The 17713-nt window shown below is 36.6% G+C and overlaps 1 non-coding gene across 1 annotated transcript; it reads right to left on the reverse strand.

Annotated features, from left to right (window-relative positions):
• Nucleotides 1–5079: 5079 nt before the first annotated feature.
• LOC128279535 (small nucleolar RNA R71) lies at nt 5080–5186 on the reverse strand. Its single transcript, XR_008269737.1, has one exon. It is a non-coding gene; the product is annotated as a small nucleolar RNA R71 (small nucleolar RNA).
• Nucleotides 5187–17713: the final 12527 nt, after the last annotated feature.

Consider the following 17713-nt stretch of genomic DNA (forward strand, 5'->3'; position numbering starts at 1 on the left):
AGCTTAGTAAGTTTTAAGCAATGCAAACAAATAAACGCAAATATACTTCGATTATTCAATTTCTCAAGCGGCCATATTCTAGGTATGTTGCCATCTGGCCGAATATACACATGCAAATAATGCACAATCAGCATTCTTATAACACTTAATCTAAATTCATATAACATAAATAAATCAAATACCTTCACATACTTACACACCTTGACCAAATGTATCATGATCATAGATATAGTTATAACATTTGTTCACATATGTATCACATTACACACTTATGATTCACTTCAAATCAAACTCACATATGAGTACATAATGTGTACCTGGCCCACTTAACGTATTGAATATATTCATTTGTCAATCTAACACGAGGTACCTTAGTCTTAAACTTTTCTCAAATCACCGGCATTTCTCCTGCTAGGCTCGAGGCCCGATATCATTTCACCGGCATTATAGTCTGTTAGGCTCGAAAGCCCGAATAGTATCTCACCAACATTATAGCCTGCTAGGCTCAAAGGCCCGAATAATATCTCACAGGCATTATAGCCTGCTAGGCTCAAAGGCCTGAATAACATTTCACCGGCATTATACCTACTAGGCTCAAAGGCTCGAATAACATTTCACCGGCATTATAGCCTGCTAGGCTCAAAGGCCCGAATAACATTTCACCGGCATTATAGCCTGCTATGCTCAAAGGCCGGAATAACTTTTCACCGGCATTATAGCCTGCTAGGCTCAAAGGCCGGAATAACATTTCACCGGCATTATAGCCTGCTAGGCTCAAAGCCCTGAATAACATTTCACCGTCATTATAGCCTGCTAGGCTCAAAAGCCTGAATAACATTTCACCGGCATTATAGCCTGCTAGGCTCAAAGGCCCGAATAACATTTCACCGGCATTATAGCCTGCTAGGCTCAAAGGCCCGAATAACATTTCACCGGCATTATAGCCTGCTAGGCTCAAAGGCCCGAATAATCAAATCAACAAGTTCCATATAACATGTTCATATCAATTAAGTACTAACATCATTCTAACGTATATAATTATACATCTCAAACACTTTTCTTTCATCTCATTTTCACACTTAGCATTTGATAGCTTATGCATAACATTTCACTCACATTCATTTCAAACTTATCATTCGATTATAAAAGCACATTGCATATTTACCAACATGTTATGCTTGCCATTAGGCCATACAAGCATGATACAATACACTATCATTTCATCTTTAACATTCGGCTAAATCCCTATCTTACAAGGAACACCGAATTCACATAACATTTCATTTCACCAATTATAGCACTGCTAGGCTCAAAGGCCGAATAATATTTCACCGGCATCATAGCCTGCTAGGCCCGAAGCCCGATATCATATTTCGATAAACAATTCACCTGTTCTTTCCCACTTTCATAACTTATACTTCAATCATGTATAACTGAAACACATATCTATGAACAAAGATTTACACCATCAGTTAATAGTATCAAATTCGACTAGATATGCTAGTCACATACGACTCATAACTTTAATTTAATATTCATTCAACACAAAGAACATATGTATATTTTCACTGAAGCATCATCTATGCTCTTAAGCTTAAATTCAAATTATCTTTGGTTCGCACACAACCTTTCAAATTAGCAATTATAAGATGGTTCCGCACATAGCCCATCCTTATCGATAATTTACGATGGTTTTACCCTTACTCACATATATGACATAGGCATTTTTACCTATGCTTCTCAATTCACATTCATGATTCAATTCCAATCGATTTAACATGCATAAGTACATATCGCATACCTGACCAACTTAATGTATTGAACAAAATCGATTGTCAATTTAACACAAGGTCTCATAGTTGAACATAAACATGAAACCATTTCTTATATGTTCGATTCACATCAATCATCAAATTCATTTAATTCACATGTACTTAATTAGGTTGTTCGTACCTGAATAATTTACTTTACGGAATGAATCCACATATCGTATTAGCCCATAGTCTTATAGCACCACACTTTTAATAGTTTACCGGCAATTTGCCTGCTAGGTAATAACCTGATTTCATTACCAGCCACAAGCCTGCTAGACCTTTAAGTCTGATGTCATTTCACCGGCATTACGCCTGCTAGGTTTGAAACCCGAATATATATTATAATGCATAACTTATATCATCGATCACTAACAGTTACCTCATCGAAGTTCACATTTAATCACTTTAGTACCAAGCCACATTCGGCTACCACAAAGGACTAATAATAATAATTTTATACACATCATGGTTTCCTTTAGATATTTAATAATCACAAACGTGATATCTCTAGTAGCACATATACAACATAGTTTATTCATTGTAACACTCATTTAGTGCATCAAATTTCCAAATCCAATTTAGCTTAAGCATAATAGCCATAATCGGCTTATAGCCTTAAATCATTACATATTCGGCACATTAACTAAATAAAATTTACATTCTATTTGCCATATTAATTTAACTCTTAGGCATATAAAAAGGAATCAAGCTTAAACACTTAAGAACTTACCTCGAATGTTGCCGAACGATTACAACGGCTATTCGATTATTTTTTCTTTTCCCTTATCCGAATTTGCCCCTCTATGCTCTTAAGCTTAAATTCAAAGATTTTAAACTAGTCATTATTTGACTATTCAAGCATCACTTTCAAAAATATAATATATATATATTCGACTTTCACACTTACTGATCATAGTAAGCTTATAAGAAATCAATAAGCAACTCATTAACAAATTTTTGTCAATGTTTACCACATAATCATAATTTCACTGCAAGCAGTCTTCCTGAGCAATAGTCACTAAATCATTTATAACTGGAGCTACGAAACTCCAAATCAAGTGTCGTTAATTTTCATTAAAAATAGACTCATATATATTTTATCCATAAAATTTTCAGAATTTTTTGTTTGGCAAATAAATACCAAATTTTTCTTAAAGTTTCCCTTGTTTCACTGTTTGACTAATCTGACCACTCTTCACTACGAATCAAATTTCTTATTGTACAGAATTCAAAATATGTTCTCGTTTATTTCATTTGTAACTAGACTCATTAAGGAGTCTATGAATATAAATTTCATCTTATAACCATTTTTTTTACAATTTATAATGATTTTATAAAAACAGAACAGGGGATTTAGAAGTCATTTTGACCCTGTCCCACATCACTTCAAATATCTCATTATCGGAAATTCTTTTGCTTACACGGTTTCTTTTATAAGAAACTAGACTCATTAAGCTTTAATTACGTAATTTATTCAGCTTATAAATCATCTCCCAAAATTTATGGTGATTTTCCAAAATCACATTACTGCTGCTGTTCCAAGCAGAATTATTACCAATTCACTCTTTCACACATAACTTGCATGCATGTTATTTAAACATGCATATCACAAATCAATCATCACATACCTATAACTTCACTTAAGCATAATATACATTTCATCATTTTAAAGCACAAACATTACTCAATATTGTCCAAGTTCACATTCGGCCATAATACACACAACATGTTAGTCGATTTTCCCCCTTAGCATCTAAGGCACATGCATGCTTATTTGCTTGGCTCAACTTCACCTATCTTCCATTTTTCATCAAAAGAACATGAAACAACAACCATTTCCCTCATTTCAATTCATGACCGAATGCTCACAACACAACCAAAAATCAAAATATGCTTCATGGGTTAAGGTAGAATCAAGAAGAACTCATGAACATCAAGATAGAAGCAAACTACCATGAACTTACCTTGCATCTTCTTCCCCCAAGTGACCGAATTTTTCAAAAGCTTCCTCCTCTCTTGCTCTCCTATTTTCGGCTATGATGAACAAAGATGGACAAACTTTGTCCTTTTCCATCCTTTTGTTATTATTATTATTTAACCTTTTATGACACATAGCTGACATATATTAATTGTGCCATACTTATGCCATAACTTCAATAAAAAAATTGCACATGTTGTCTACCATTAACAAGGTGGTCGGCCACTACACATAAAAGTGGGAGGCTTGACATGCAAATCCTTCTATTTTGCTCTACAAATTATTTGGCCACTACAAATTAGCCTATAGCATTTTCAGAAATTTTCACATAAGTCCTATTTTATAATTTCATTCACAAATGGCAAAATCAAAGCATGAAATTTTCGCACATGCAATTTCACATGAAATAAACACAGAATATAACATTTAATTATTTTCGGGACTCGGTTTTGTGGTCTCGAAACCACTTTTCGACTAGGGCGATATTAGGGCTGTCACAATAATAGTTTAGGTTTGATCTTCATTATAAATATTTATTACTTGTTACGAATCACGCGATCAAGTTTTTGGCGCCGTTGCCGGGGAACTAAAATAGTAGGAACGCTCAATTTTTATTACTTTAGCCATTTATTTTTCTTGCAATTTAATTTAATTTAATTATTATTATTATTTATTAATTTACTTTTTTCTTTCTCTTGGCAGATTTTTATAGTTTATGACTAGAAGAAACCCGTCGGGACCATTACTTTTTGACGAAGAAATCGATCGTAAAGTTCGTAGAAATCAAAGATAAATAAGGCGCGTCTTAAGATACACGGAGAACGAGCAAGAAGACAATACTCAACCCCCAACCGAATGGATGGCTGAAAACCAAGGCAATCAGCTACCTCCTGCAATTGCGGCTAATCAAAATCCTGCTCTACGCACTAAGTATGATTATGCTAAACCTTCTTTAACAGGAATTGAGTCTAGCATAGTTAGACCGGCTATAGCTGCAAATACTTTTGAACTGAAACCTAACACAATTCAAATGATACAACAATTTGTTCAGGTTGATGGTTTGTAGGATGAAGATCCCAACACTCACTTAGCAAACTTTCTGGAATTTTGCGATGCATTTAAAATCAATGTCGTTTCTGATGATGCCATTCGTCTTTGGTTATTTCCTTTTTCATTAAGGAAAAAAGCTAAACAGGGGTTGAACTCGTTACCACGAGGGTCAATTACTACTTGGGAACAAATGACCGAAAAAATTTACTAAAATACTTTCTGACGGCTAAAACGGCTAAGTTACGTAATGGTATTTCTTCTTTTGTGCAGATAGATTTAGAAACACTTTACGATGCATGGGAGAGATAGAAGGACTTACTGAGAAGGTGCCCTCACCATGGGTTACCAATTTGGCTGCAAGTACTAACATTCCACAATGGTTTGAATCCTTTGACTCGGCAAATGGTTGACGCAGCTGTTGACGGAACCATCAACAATAAAACACCTGAAGAGACTTATGAATTCATTGAAGAAATGTCACTGAATAACTATCAGTGGAAAGTCATGAGGAATAAGCCAACAAAAACAGCTGGCATTTATAACGTCGACTAAGTTACTTTGCTGTCAAATCAGGTAGAACTTCTCAATAAAAATATTGATGGTTTTCTTAGTTCTATGCAAGTACATGCGGTAATGAGGTGTGACTCAAGCAGAGGAGGTGTGCATACAGAGTATCAATCCTTCAATCCCACAACCGAAGAGGAACAAGTCAACTATATGGGTAACAATAACTTTAGATCTCAAAATAACCCATACAGTAATGCTTATAATGCAGGTTGGAGGAACCACCCAAATTTCTCCTGGGGTGTTCAAGAGAATCAAAAGCCACAAAATCCTCAGGGTTTTCAACAGCCACCCTACCAACAGGAAAATAAGCCAAATCTTGAAGAAATGCTCTCAAAGGTCATATTAGTGTCAGAAACCCGTTTCCAAAATACCGAGACAGTACTTAAAAATCAACAAGCATCGATCTAAGGACTCGAAACTCAGATAGGCCAGCTTTCTAAATTGATCTCTGAACGACCATAAGGTAGTTTGGCAAGTAATACCGAACCTAACCCAAAGGAATAACTCAACGCAATTAATACTCAAGATGACGAAAGAGTCGTTGAGCCTGAACTAGAACCGAGGCAAGAAACTGTGGCAAGCAAATAGAGAGATGAGATAGGTCAAACTACAAACAAACCAGTGATAGTCGAATATAAACCTCATATGCCATACCCTAATGCGACCAGGAAAGACCGCTCAGATGAATAATTCGGTAAATTCCTTAAACTTTTGAAAAAAGTACATATTAACTTACCGTTTATTGAAGCTTTGTCGTAGATGCCAAATGTAATGAAATTTTTAAAAGAGCTTTTAGTAAATAAGCGGAAGTTGGACGAAGCATCGCATGTGGAGCTAAATGCAGTATGCTCAGCTATTCTACAGAATAAGCTACCCCACAAATTGAAAGATCTAGGAAGTTTTACAATTCCTTGCTTAATTGGTAGTTTACATATATGTCATGCATTAGCTGATTTAGGAGCTAGTATTAATGTCATGCCTTACAAAATGCTTAAGCAATTAGGTCTTGGGAAACCTAAACAAACTAAGATTAGCATTCAATTGACAGATAAAACTATAAGATTTCCTAGGGGTATTATTGAAGATGTACTAGAAAAAGTAGATAAGTTCATATTTCCTGTTGATTTCGTTGTTCTAGACATAGAAGAGGATAATAACACCCCTTTGATTTTAGGGAGGCCCTTTTTAGCAACTGCTAAAACAATTATTGATGTTGGTATAGGTGAGCTTACACTTCGTGTGGGAGAAGAAACGATCACCCTTCAAGCTCGTAATTCTGGCATCACATCGAACATTGAAGGTAATAGTCCACACCAATCTACTAAAACTGACAATATGACTTTGCAGAAATTAAGCTTCAAAGAATTTCACGAGCCATGTTCCAGAAATGATAGAGGACACATTCATGAAGAATGAAGACTACGGGTAGAGGAGCTACACGAATGGCGAGAACACAAACCGAGAACACATGATAAACCAAAACTACGCCAAAACAAGCCCGATACCTCTCCTAATCAACTTAAGGTTGGCGATAAAGTCTTAGATGCCGCAGATCCTCACATTGTCACTACCACACTGAATGAGGAAATCTCTCTTACGGTACTCAGTATTTTTCCATTCGGTACGGTGGAGGTGAGTTACCCCAAGTTCGACACTTTTAAGGTAAATAACACCCGATTAAAACCCTATTTTGATGATTTGATAGCAACAATGAGGAGTATAAACTCCTCGAACCACCCTAACCATTCACTAGAGAGGTAAGTCGAGCTTAGACTATAAATAAGCGCTTCTCAGGAGGCAACTTGAGCACTAACATATTTTTATTTCTTTATTTTTTATTTTTTTTATTTCTAACACTTTAAATAATTAGATTTATCTTTGAATTGCAAAGTTGTTCAGCACACACGGCCAGGCACACGGGCGTGCCTAGACCGTGGCCAAGCAGGGGAAGAAACACGGCCGTGCGATACGGCTGTGTCGAAGCAGGACATGATTTCCTCAAAACACGGGTGAACTTGATAGGTGAACACGGGCGTGGGAATAGAAAAACACGGGCGTGCCAGGGGCAAGGCTTGATTCTATTTCTTCGACACGGGCGTGAGATACGCCCGTGCCTATAAGTCGTGGACAACAATACACGGGCGTGGTACCCTAACACACGGGCGTGGGAGAAGCGAACAAAGCTAGGCACGGCCGTACGATATGGCCGTGGGCCACACACGCCCAAGACACATGGGCTTGGGATAGTAGTTCGGCACGACCTAAAATTGCAAAATTCGAAAAACACGGGCTCACTTTCATAGTACACATGCGTGGCCCTAGGCCGTATGGCTTCCCCCTATATAAGCAAACCACTATTCATTTTCTTCTTCCTTTAAAAACCCTAGCCGAAATCTTCCCTTCCCCACTCCCTAATCCCTATTTCGGCCACCATTACCTAGATTCTCACTTCCCCAACCCTTAAACCACCCTAAAATCCACTCCCCCTGAATTAATCCTCAATTTCCCCTCTCTTTTCCCTCCATTTTTCCTCCACATGGCTGTACACCCACGCCACACGCCCGTGCTCACCACCAACACGCCCGTGTGCCACCCTACAACAGCTTTTGGTTCACTTTCTCAACCTGAATACTTTAGGAATTGGCTTTAATATTTTTTATATTTGAATTTTTTAAACTACTAAATAGCATATGCTAGTTTTAGGATTCTTGCTTAACTGATGATACATCTTTGATTCCAGTAAATGCTTCTGAATAATCATATAAAATTTTCACCTCTCGCTTGATATAGTTAAATGTTAACACATCTTGGACCTACTATATCAATGCTCATACATTTTCAGGTACATTATGTCATCATCGAGAGCTAAGAAGGCCACGGTCCCATCCTTAAAGAGACTAGGGGACTGGGTTCTTTCTCGGTACGTGCTACAGCCAAAGTTCGACACCCATTCCTTGAGTTTCTGAAAACTTTGCAGGAGGAGCTATTTCAGATACTACGCGCTCGACCCCTCACTACATGTTGCTGAATCGACTGGGATGCCATAGAGCAAGTCCAGCTAGCTGATGCCATCTACGCCCTCCTATCCACAGACCCATGGGAACGGTTTTTTGCTATTACCGAACCCATTTATTTATAGCTAACTTTAAAATCATGCTCTACTTTTCATTTACAGGTGGTGATGACGAACAATGATGACCCCGGCACCATTCACTTCCGATTAGGAGGTCTAGTTTGCGCGATGAGTGTCCCAAAGTTTGGAGTCGCTCTGGGACTTTACACCTGTGAGTTTATGGAGGAGGAGGACATGAATGCACTACCACGCAATATCCACATTTCGCTCTCCTCGTGCTGGAAAGCTTTGGCACCACTCTCTTCCACCTACGACCCCAGCCGCTCGAAGGCCACAGTTCTCGCCCCTTCCCTATGCTATCTACATGCCATATCTACTTTGACCAGAAGGAGAGAGAGCACCGGCGTCTTCAACACTCACGACGCCTACTATTTATGGTGCATGGCAAATGCAGGCGTGACTGACTTGGCTTACTTCATCGCTTTCGCCATTCGCCATCAGACTGAGCGGCATCGGAAGGGAGTAATCTCTATCGGCCCCTACGTGACGTCCCTTGCCAGACACTTCGGCCTCCTCAACACCGTGGCCCAGTCATCAGTACTTACACTGATAGGTCAGATGTCCCCACAGGGCATCACGACTATGTTACACATGAGGATGATTGAGTGCCGCTGTGGGACCAATCCTCCTTAGTACCGTCTCACTCATGCCATTGACGAGAAGGATCTAGAGGACATTCTTGATGATATCCCCCCACAGCATGAGGAGCCTTCTACCACGCCACCTAGGGAGCGACCAGTTCATGCGGCTGCTTCATTGGCACACCTTTTCGACTGACTCGCTCACTTCGAGCAGTATTGACCTACACAGTTCAAGATCATTCACAAGCAAGATCGGTGATGTGATAGACAGATGGACAACATGGGCCATGATGCAGTAGCTGTGCCAGCACTTCCACATCGCCACTCCAGTGCCATCACCTGAGATCATTGAATCCTCTTATCTTTTTATTTTTATATTTATCTTTTTTTTTATTTTTAGTTTCATTTCAATTTTATTATTCCTTTTGAAAGACATATCTATATTAGTAAATTTTACTTTCTTCATTTCTCTGGTATCTCTAACAAGTAATCCCACTACACTCTCTTCCACACCAACTCTTAATAAGCTCTTCATGATTCTACAGACTTCCAAGCAAAGCTGCTAGGAATATTTTAAGGAATAAGGAAACAAATGGGAAAAAATACCTCACGAGTGCCATGTTCAATGACCCAATTTCTTCATCTAGCTAAGAACAGTGGCAACTACCACTTTCTCCGAACACTCCAGCCTCAGAATCAAGCTTCACATCCATATCACATAGAGTTTCACCTCTTTCCCTCTTATGATTTTCTTTATTTTGAATAATCTATCTTTGTACATTGAGGGCAATGTACATCTTAAGTGTGGGGAGGTGAACATGAACATGATGCCTAACTTTTTTCATTATTCTTAAATCCCTGAATTTGATCTTGTGCTTAAGTGATTTTCTCATAATATTGATCGAATGAATTCTGATTGATCTATAATTATTGTTGATATGTCATGAATTAGACCATGGGAATTATGCATGATTATTTGATTATAGGACATTAGAGAATCGAGCATGATAAATTGATATTTTGAGAACTAAAATTTTTAGATTATTTTCCTAAATTGAGGAATTACCTTGAAATCTTAAGTATAGAGGAAGGACATAAAAACACAAATTTTTGGTGAGATTTTTGAGCCTTTTGAGCATATTGCTTTCTTTCTTGCTCATTTCTTTTGTGGTTTGAGAGTGTCAACATTGAACTGTTATTCTAGAACTTGCTTCAATTATACATGTCGAGATCACACGTATGATTTGATATACTGAGATGATAAAGGTACTTAGGATTTAACCCACTTACTCCATAAAAAGCCTTCCCACATAATTAAACCCTTAGTAAACCCCCTTGAGCCTATTAACCCTTTTTATTAATTAACCCTCATCATTAACCCATTAACCCATTATTGTTGAAATCCTCTTACTTAATTTACCCTTTTTTATCGGGATTATTTTTAATATTGTTACCTCACTATGTTCACCATTTTTTGTTACTGAATCAGGAAGTATGATTTCTATATTATATTGACTTGATTTGTTCTTTAAAAAAAACTTAGTATTATTATTGTAATTCTCAACAAGCTAAAGTTGTCATGAGCTCATGTAATATAGTTCTAGATATTTGTTTGTGATTTAGTAATTAAGTTTTTGATAGTGGGGTAATATATTGAAATTATCTCGATTCTAACCTTTGTCTCTTCAGCTTGTATCCATACTCGTAACCTAAACCCCATTACAACTATGCAAAGACCTTTTGATTTGTGTATCATATCATTTACAAGTGGTGGAGATTTGATTTTCATGCAAGCCTATAGTAAAAACTTCTCATGTTAGACAATCGAGTGCTTAATCTTGAACCTTAAACACTTTGAGTGATTTGAGTGAATCTTTAGTAAGTATGTCATATCTTGTATATTTAGGACTAAAGTTAATTACTTAGAGGAAGGAGACTTCCTATGATTTTATTATCAAATATTCGATTTAGATTGCTTGAGGCTTTTAATGCCCCTATAGTTGAATTCTCACTGTATGATTTTCTGTGGAGTAACTTGTAACATTATCAGTAATGATTATGTGATTGAAAGGAATGAATTCTAGCAGTAAAGGAGAGTTTTCCTGGAGGACAAGCAAATGCTAAAGTGTGGGGGTATTTGATAAACGCCAAATTATACATATTTATACCCTAAATACCTAGCATATTTATGGAAGTTTATTACTAGATTTATGGATTTTGGTGCTCTTAATCCGGTTATTTCATCTTTTGTACTTAGAAGAGCACCGAGAGTCAAAAAGAGCCAAAAATGAGCCAAAAAGGGACAAAACAGACCAAATCGAGAAGATGACACGGCCTAAGCCTTGCCACACGGGAAACTCACACGTCCGTGCCTTTCGAGGGTGTCGACTAAGGATTTCATGATTCACACGGCCTGGCCATTGACCCACACAGCCGTGTGTAATTTAACAGATCGAACACGGCCTGGCAATCACGTCACACGGCCGTGGTACACGGGCGTGTCCCTTTTTCAAAGAGTTGTATTTTACACGGAAAAGGATACTTAGGAAGGAAGAAAGTCAATCCACACCCTAAGTATGACCTAGAAAGGGGGGCTCTCTCCAGAACTTTTCTGGAGTACAGAACCATATGCCGGGAATTACTTGAAGAAAGCCAGACGATCCATCCCAAAAGCTGAAGCTACTCCAAGACTGAAGATCTCTCTCAGAATTCCTTCAAAGGTTTTAGAGTTTTCTTTATGTTTTGTTATTTTCATATTTTTGAGATGTACTCTTATTTTATTATGAACTAAACCCCTTAGATACCTAAGGGGGTTGAAACCTATGATGGATCTTGTTATTATTATCTGAACTATATGATAAATACTTGATTTTTTCTTAATTATGTGTTTTTAATGCTTGGGTTAATATTCCGGGTATTAATTCATGATTTGATGTGCTTATGTAGAGGAGCAAAAGTCCTTTCACAAATTAACCCCTTTTATGCAATTTCACTAAAAATCACTTTACAAAACATGATAATCTATCATAAAAAATTTATATTTCATCATCAAATAACAAAGAACACAATAAATCATTAATTGAAAATCTCAAAACCTGTAACAATTTCAAAAATTAAGACACGGGCTAGCTAGTACTCAAAGCAACGATCACAAAAACATAGAAATCATAAAAAACCGAGCTCAAAACATACCTCAATCAAGCTATGCAAGTGTTGAAAATAAAAGCTCTATTTTATCTTTCTTCTTTGCTTCATTCAGCCATAAAAGATGATAAAATGGCCACCATTATGGTTTGTTTTAATTTAATTAACCTTATTTCACTAATTACTATTTTAACCTTATATTATAATGTTAAAAATCACTTAATGGATGACTATATTTGTCCATCCCATTAACCAAATGTCAAATAACCACATAAGGACGTACACATTTAAATTTCATGGCAATTAAAGCACTTTACCAAGTAGAATGTAACTTTTTCATTTTATGCTATTTAGTCCTTTTATTAAATTAAGTATCCAATCGGTAAAATTAAATCATGAAACTTTCACACATACATGCTATCATGTTGTAAACACATAAAGTAATATTAAAATAATTTTCTGACCTCAGATTTATGGTTTCAAAACCACTATTCTAATTTAAATAAAATGGGGCTGTTACAAGCACACGGGCATGTGACTTGGCCATGTTGCATAAGTCAGTATGCCCTCCAGTTTTCACACAACTTGGCACACGGGCGCGTCCTTAGTCGTGTGATACAAGTTACTATGTATGGCCTGTTTCCACACGGCTTGAGACACGAGCGTGTCTGTAGCTGTGTGAGGCACACGGCCTGTTCACACGGACGTGTGACCCTTGTATGGTTGAAATTTTTCTAAGTTTCCAAAATTTTTATATGTTATCGGTTTAGTCCCGAATCACTTCTAAAGCATGTTTAAGACCTCGTAGGCCCTTATAAGGGACAATGTGTTTGTGATTAAATGGTATTTAAGTATTAATGCATAAATGTAGGCGTTATTTATGTTAAATGATGTATATTGATCAGTAATACCTCGTAACCCTACTCTGGCGATGGATACGGGTTAAGGGTGTTACACTCACAATTTAACTTTCATGTATATACTCATATAACGCAACATTTATCATTCTCATGTACTATAAAACATTTATCTTTACCTTTTCAAATTTTGTTTCATCATAAGTAACATTTTACTTAGGTACTTGAGTATCTCTTTTCGAATTATCAGAATTAGCTCGATTGGAAAGCATCTCTATCTATTTGTGAAACAATTCTCATCAGAGTCGGGAGATATCACACTATCACAGGTTATATAATGGCATGTATTTCTAAACTTCACATATGCTATGTTCAGTCTGAGAACCAGCTAAATCGTAGCTCTAATACTAATAAATGTAACACCATTAACTCGTATCTTTCACCGAAACACGGTTACAGAGCATTACCAAAGTTTATAGAATAATTACAGATATTTCACAACATTTACTATTCATGTCCGATACTAATCATATTGTCCCTTGAAAGAGCTCCTTGAGGCCTAATATAAATGTTAGAATCAAATCAGGACTTAATCAAGATCTCAAAATTTTTTTTTATGAAATTTCGACATTTTTCCTAGATGCAGGGCTCACATGCCCGTGTGGCCAAGGGACACGCTTGTGTGATCCTATGACACGCCCGTACATCAAGCCGTGTCCTACCCCGTGTAACTCCCTGACTTGCATCACACAGCCAAGTCATACGCCTATGTGATAGGCCATGTTACCCACACGGTTGAGACACACGCCCATGTCTCTACCCATGTAACAGCCCTTTTCGGGTCAAATTAGAATAGTGGTTTTGGGATCACAAATTCGGAGTAGAAATATTTATTTTGTTATTATTTTAAGGTCTACACTATGATTGAATGATTGTGTAAAAATTTCATTAAGAAATTTTATCGATTGAGTGTCCAATTTGACTGGAAGGACTAAATTGCAATAGGTGAAAAACTTGAGTTCTCCATGTTAAAGGTGCCTAATTGCTATGAATTCTTAAACTAGATGTCCTTAAATGGTAATTAGACCATTATATTTTATGAAAAAAATGGACATGGTTAGGCAAAATTTTGAAGTTTTTCATTAAGGGCATTTTAGTCATTTGGTAAATAAAGACAAAAATTAACAAATAAAAGCCTCCATCTTCTTCAATTTAGTTTCCCTAGTCGAATTTTACAAGGAGAAGCCATAGCTAGGGTTTGGCCAACTTCCAAGCTTGATTGTAAGTCCGTCTTTGTCCCATTTTTAACGATTTTTATATTTTTGAGATCGTTGTAACTTGATTTCGCTATTTCAAGGACTAATTTGAAAGAAAGGTGAAGTTTAAAATTTTACCCATGTTGAACATGTATGTATTTTGATGTCTGATGGTAGAAATTGCATGTTTTTTTGTTTGTTAAATGACTTTTGCAAAGTGATTTTTGGTAAAAATGAAAAATAGGGACTTATTTGTAAAAGTCTATAAAAGAGGTAGAAAAATGTCAATAAATGAAAAATGTGGGCTGTCATAAGCATGAAAAATGTTTGGCTAGGCTTAGGTTGTAAGAAAATAGAAAGAAATTCATTTTACGAGCCTAGAGACTAAAATGTAAAATGTTAAAAGTTTAGGGGCAAAAATGTCATTTTTCCCATAGTGTGTTTCTGGGCTAAATTGAATAATTTTATGATTAAATAAGTTAAATTTGATATTATAGATCAAGAAAAATAAAGTTCGAGTTTAGACCGGGAAAAGAACAAGGTTGTGGACTAAATCAAACTAATAGCGGTTTTTGTAACCGAGGTGAGTTCGTCTGTTAAATAAGCATTAATATAATTATATTTAAATGCTTTAATATTTCATGAACTTTATGATAAATTGTGTGGATGAATTTAACTTTACGGATGAGTTCGACAACAGCTCGATAAGCAAGAAATCTCATTTGAACCTTAGGAATAAATTAGGATACAAGTGACATGTCACTAGGGTTACCATGTGTTATGTGCTTATGTGATCCGGGTGCTACTCTCATATGTCCTATCAGTGGCTGAGTATACCAGCATATATTGCGGTTATTGACAGCTTGTGTGAACAACACCGAATAGTTATGTCTTGACTGATAGCTTGTGTGAGCAGGCCCGTTGATTAGCTCGATAGGGAGCAATTATGCGATATAAGATTGAGGTAGCATTGGCTACATATGTGGCACTTAGCATGCAAGATTTTGAAGTATCCGACATTATTATTCTGAGTGGTTCATGGGTTGTCAAAGATGAGAATAAGTGTAAATTCGTTACTAGATGGTATAGGTATGTACTCGAAGCTTAGGAATATTAATTCGTGAAATGACGATTTTAAGGTAAGTTGTGTTAGAAGTGAATTATGATCATGAGAATATGGTAAATTATGTCACCTTATGTTATATTACTTGCATGATTAATGTATGGTAAGGTTGCTTATATCTTCATACGAACTTACTAAGCTATATAGCTTACTCCAGTTTATTTTCAATGTTTTATAGTATCACCAAGCTAGCTTGGGATTGGAGATAGTCGGAAGCCACACCACACTATCAAATTGTCTTTTGGGTACCAATGATTTTAAAACATTTTGAGAGTATGGCATGTATAGGGACTTGGTCATTTTGTTATATTTGTCATTTGATTTTGCCAAATGTATTGGCTTGTATTTGTTTAAGGTGATTTGGTATTTAGCCATGTAATTGGCTTATTTTGGCTAAATGATTGTAAGCCCATTTATATAAGTATATGTGTTAATGCCTTCTTGTCTTTCAGTTTTGTAATGGGTTGCTATGTGTTTATTATGGTAAAATGACTTGTTGTGAAATGGATGAGATGGGCCCTTTGGTGTGCTAGGAAATCTACGTAGAATTATGCATGATGAAATTATTCATGTTGATACTTGTGAATGTGAGTTTGGTATGAATTGAATTGGTAAATTATGCTATAGTAAATATGTAAGTGTTGCTAATGAATGATATGATTTAGCCTTGATTATGGATGTTTTGGTTGCTTAAACATACCATGAATTATGCCATTGAACTTGTGTGTGTAGGTGTAAATAAGGGTGACAAATGACTTTGTAGACAACCTTTATTTTGTCCATATGGGTAGACACATGAGCACGTGTCTAGGCCGTGTGTGACACATGGTTTGGCCCATGGGCATGAGTTCTAGTTGTGTGTCCCCTGTACGTTAATTTTTAGAAATAGAATGCTCAAAATTGAGCATACGGGCAAAGACACGAGCATGTGTCTCAGCCATGTGAGAGACACAGCCTCAAGCACAGACATGTGTCCCGACCGTGTGAAGTCTGCATCTATTTTGTGAAAATATAATTTACCACACGGCCTAGCACATGGGCATGTGACTTGGCCATGTGACATCAGTTTATTCATGCATTGCAAAACAAAGAGTTACACGGGTTAGGGCCACGAGCGTGTGTGACCACATGGCCTTCCCACACAGGCGTGTCCCAAGCCAAATGGGCGTGTGACCCCTGTTCATAGAAATTTTTTTCTAAGTTTTGTAAAAATTTACGAGGTGCTCGATTTAGTCCCGGACCACTTCCAAATCATGTTTTGGGCCTCATAGGTTCGTATTAGGGACCTTATGGTTGAATGGAAATGTTTTTAATTTGGATGCAAATTTATGACTCAGAATTGTATGTTTGTTTGTAATGTGAGTCCGATAATACCTTGTATCCTGTTCTGGCATTGAATACATGTAACACCCCGTACTCGAGTCCGTTACCGGAGTCGAACACAAGGTGCGTACAGACTTAACTTAATTATTTTCACAGTCCATTTAAAAATTTCCAGACAAGCTGGTTACTGCTTCACTTTCGCCTTAAAAATCATATCTTGAGTTTCAAAACTCGAAAATCAGTTTTGTAATTTTTCCCTGAAACTAGACTCATATGTCCATCTACATATTTTTTTCTAGAATTTTTGGTCAAGCTAATTAGTACAGTTTATTAGTTAAAGTCTCCCCTGTTTCAGGGTTCGACTACAATGACCTTCATGCATTACGACTTGGATATCTCCCTGTACAGGGCTTCAATACTGATGCCATTTGTTTCTATAGAAACTAGACTCAAAGAGTAATCTATACATATATGGAATGACTTATAATTATCTCTGGTTAATTTATAATGAATTTCCAAAGTCGGAACAGAGAATCCAGAAACTGTTCTGGTCCTGTTTCACGAAAACCTAAATATCTCTTAACATACAACTCATATGACCGTTTCATTTCTTCCATATGAAAGTAGATTAATCAAGGTTAATTTCAATAATTTATTCACTATTTAATTCCATTTCTACTATTTTTAGTGATTTTTCACATCCACATCACTGCTACTGTCAGCATCTGCCTTTGAGGTAGACTTTGCCTATTTCATAATTTCCATGATTCAATTAGCCCTTTTTGCATACATAGCACAAAGTATGATCATGATTAACCATTCCAATGGCTAATCATTTCCAAACATTTCCATACCTCTTAATGATCAACATACAAAACGATTATAGT

The sequence above is a fragment of the Gossypium arboreum genome, chromosome 8 (genome assembly GCF_025698485.1).
Source record: "Gossypium arboreum isolate Shixiya-1 chromosome 8, ASM2569848v2, whole genome shotgun sequence".
In the NCBI taxonomy this organism is placed as follows: Eukaryota; Viridiplantae; Streptophyta; class Magnoliopsida; order Malvales; family Malvaceae; genus Gossypium; species Gossypium arboreum.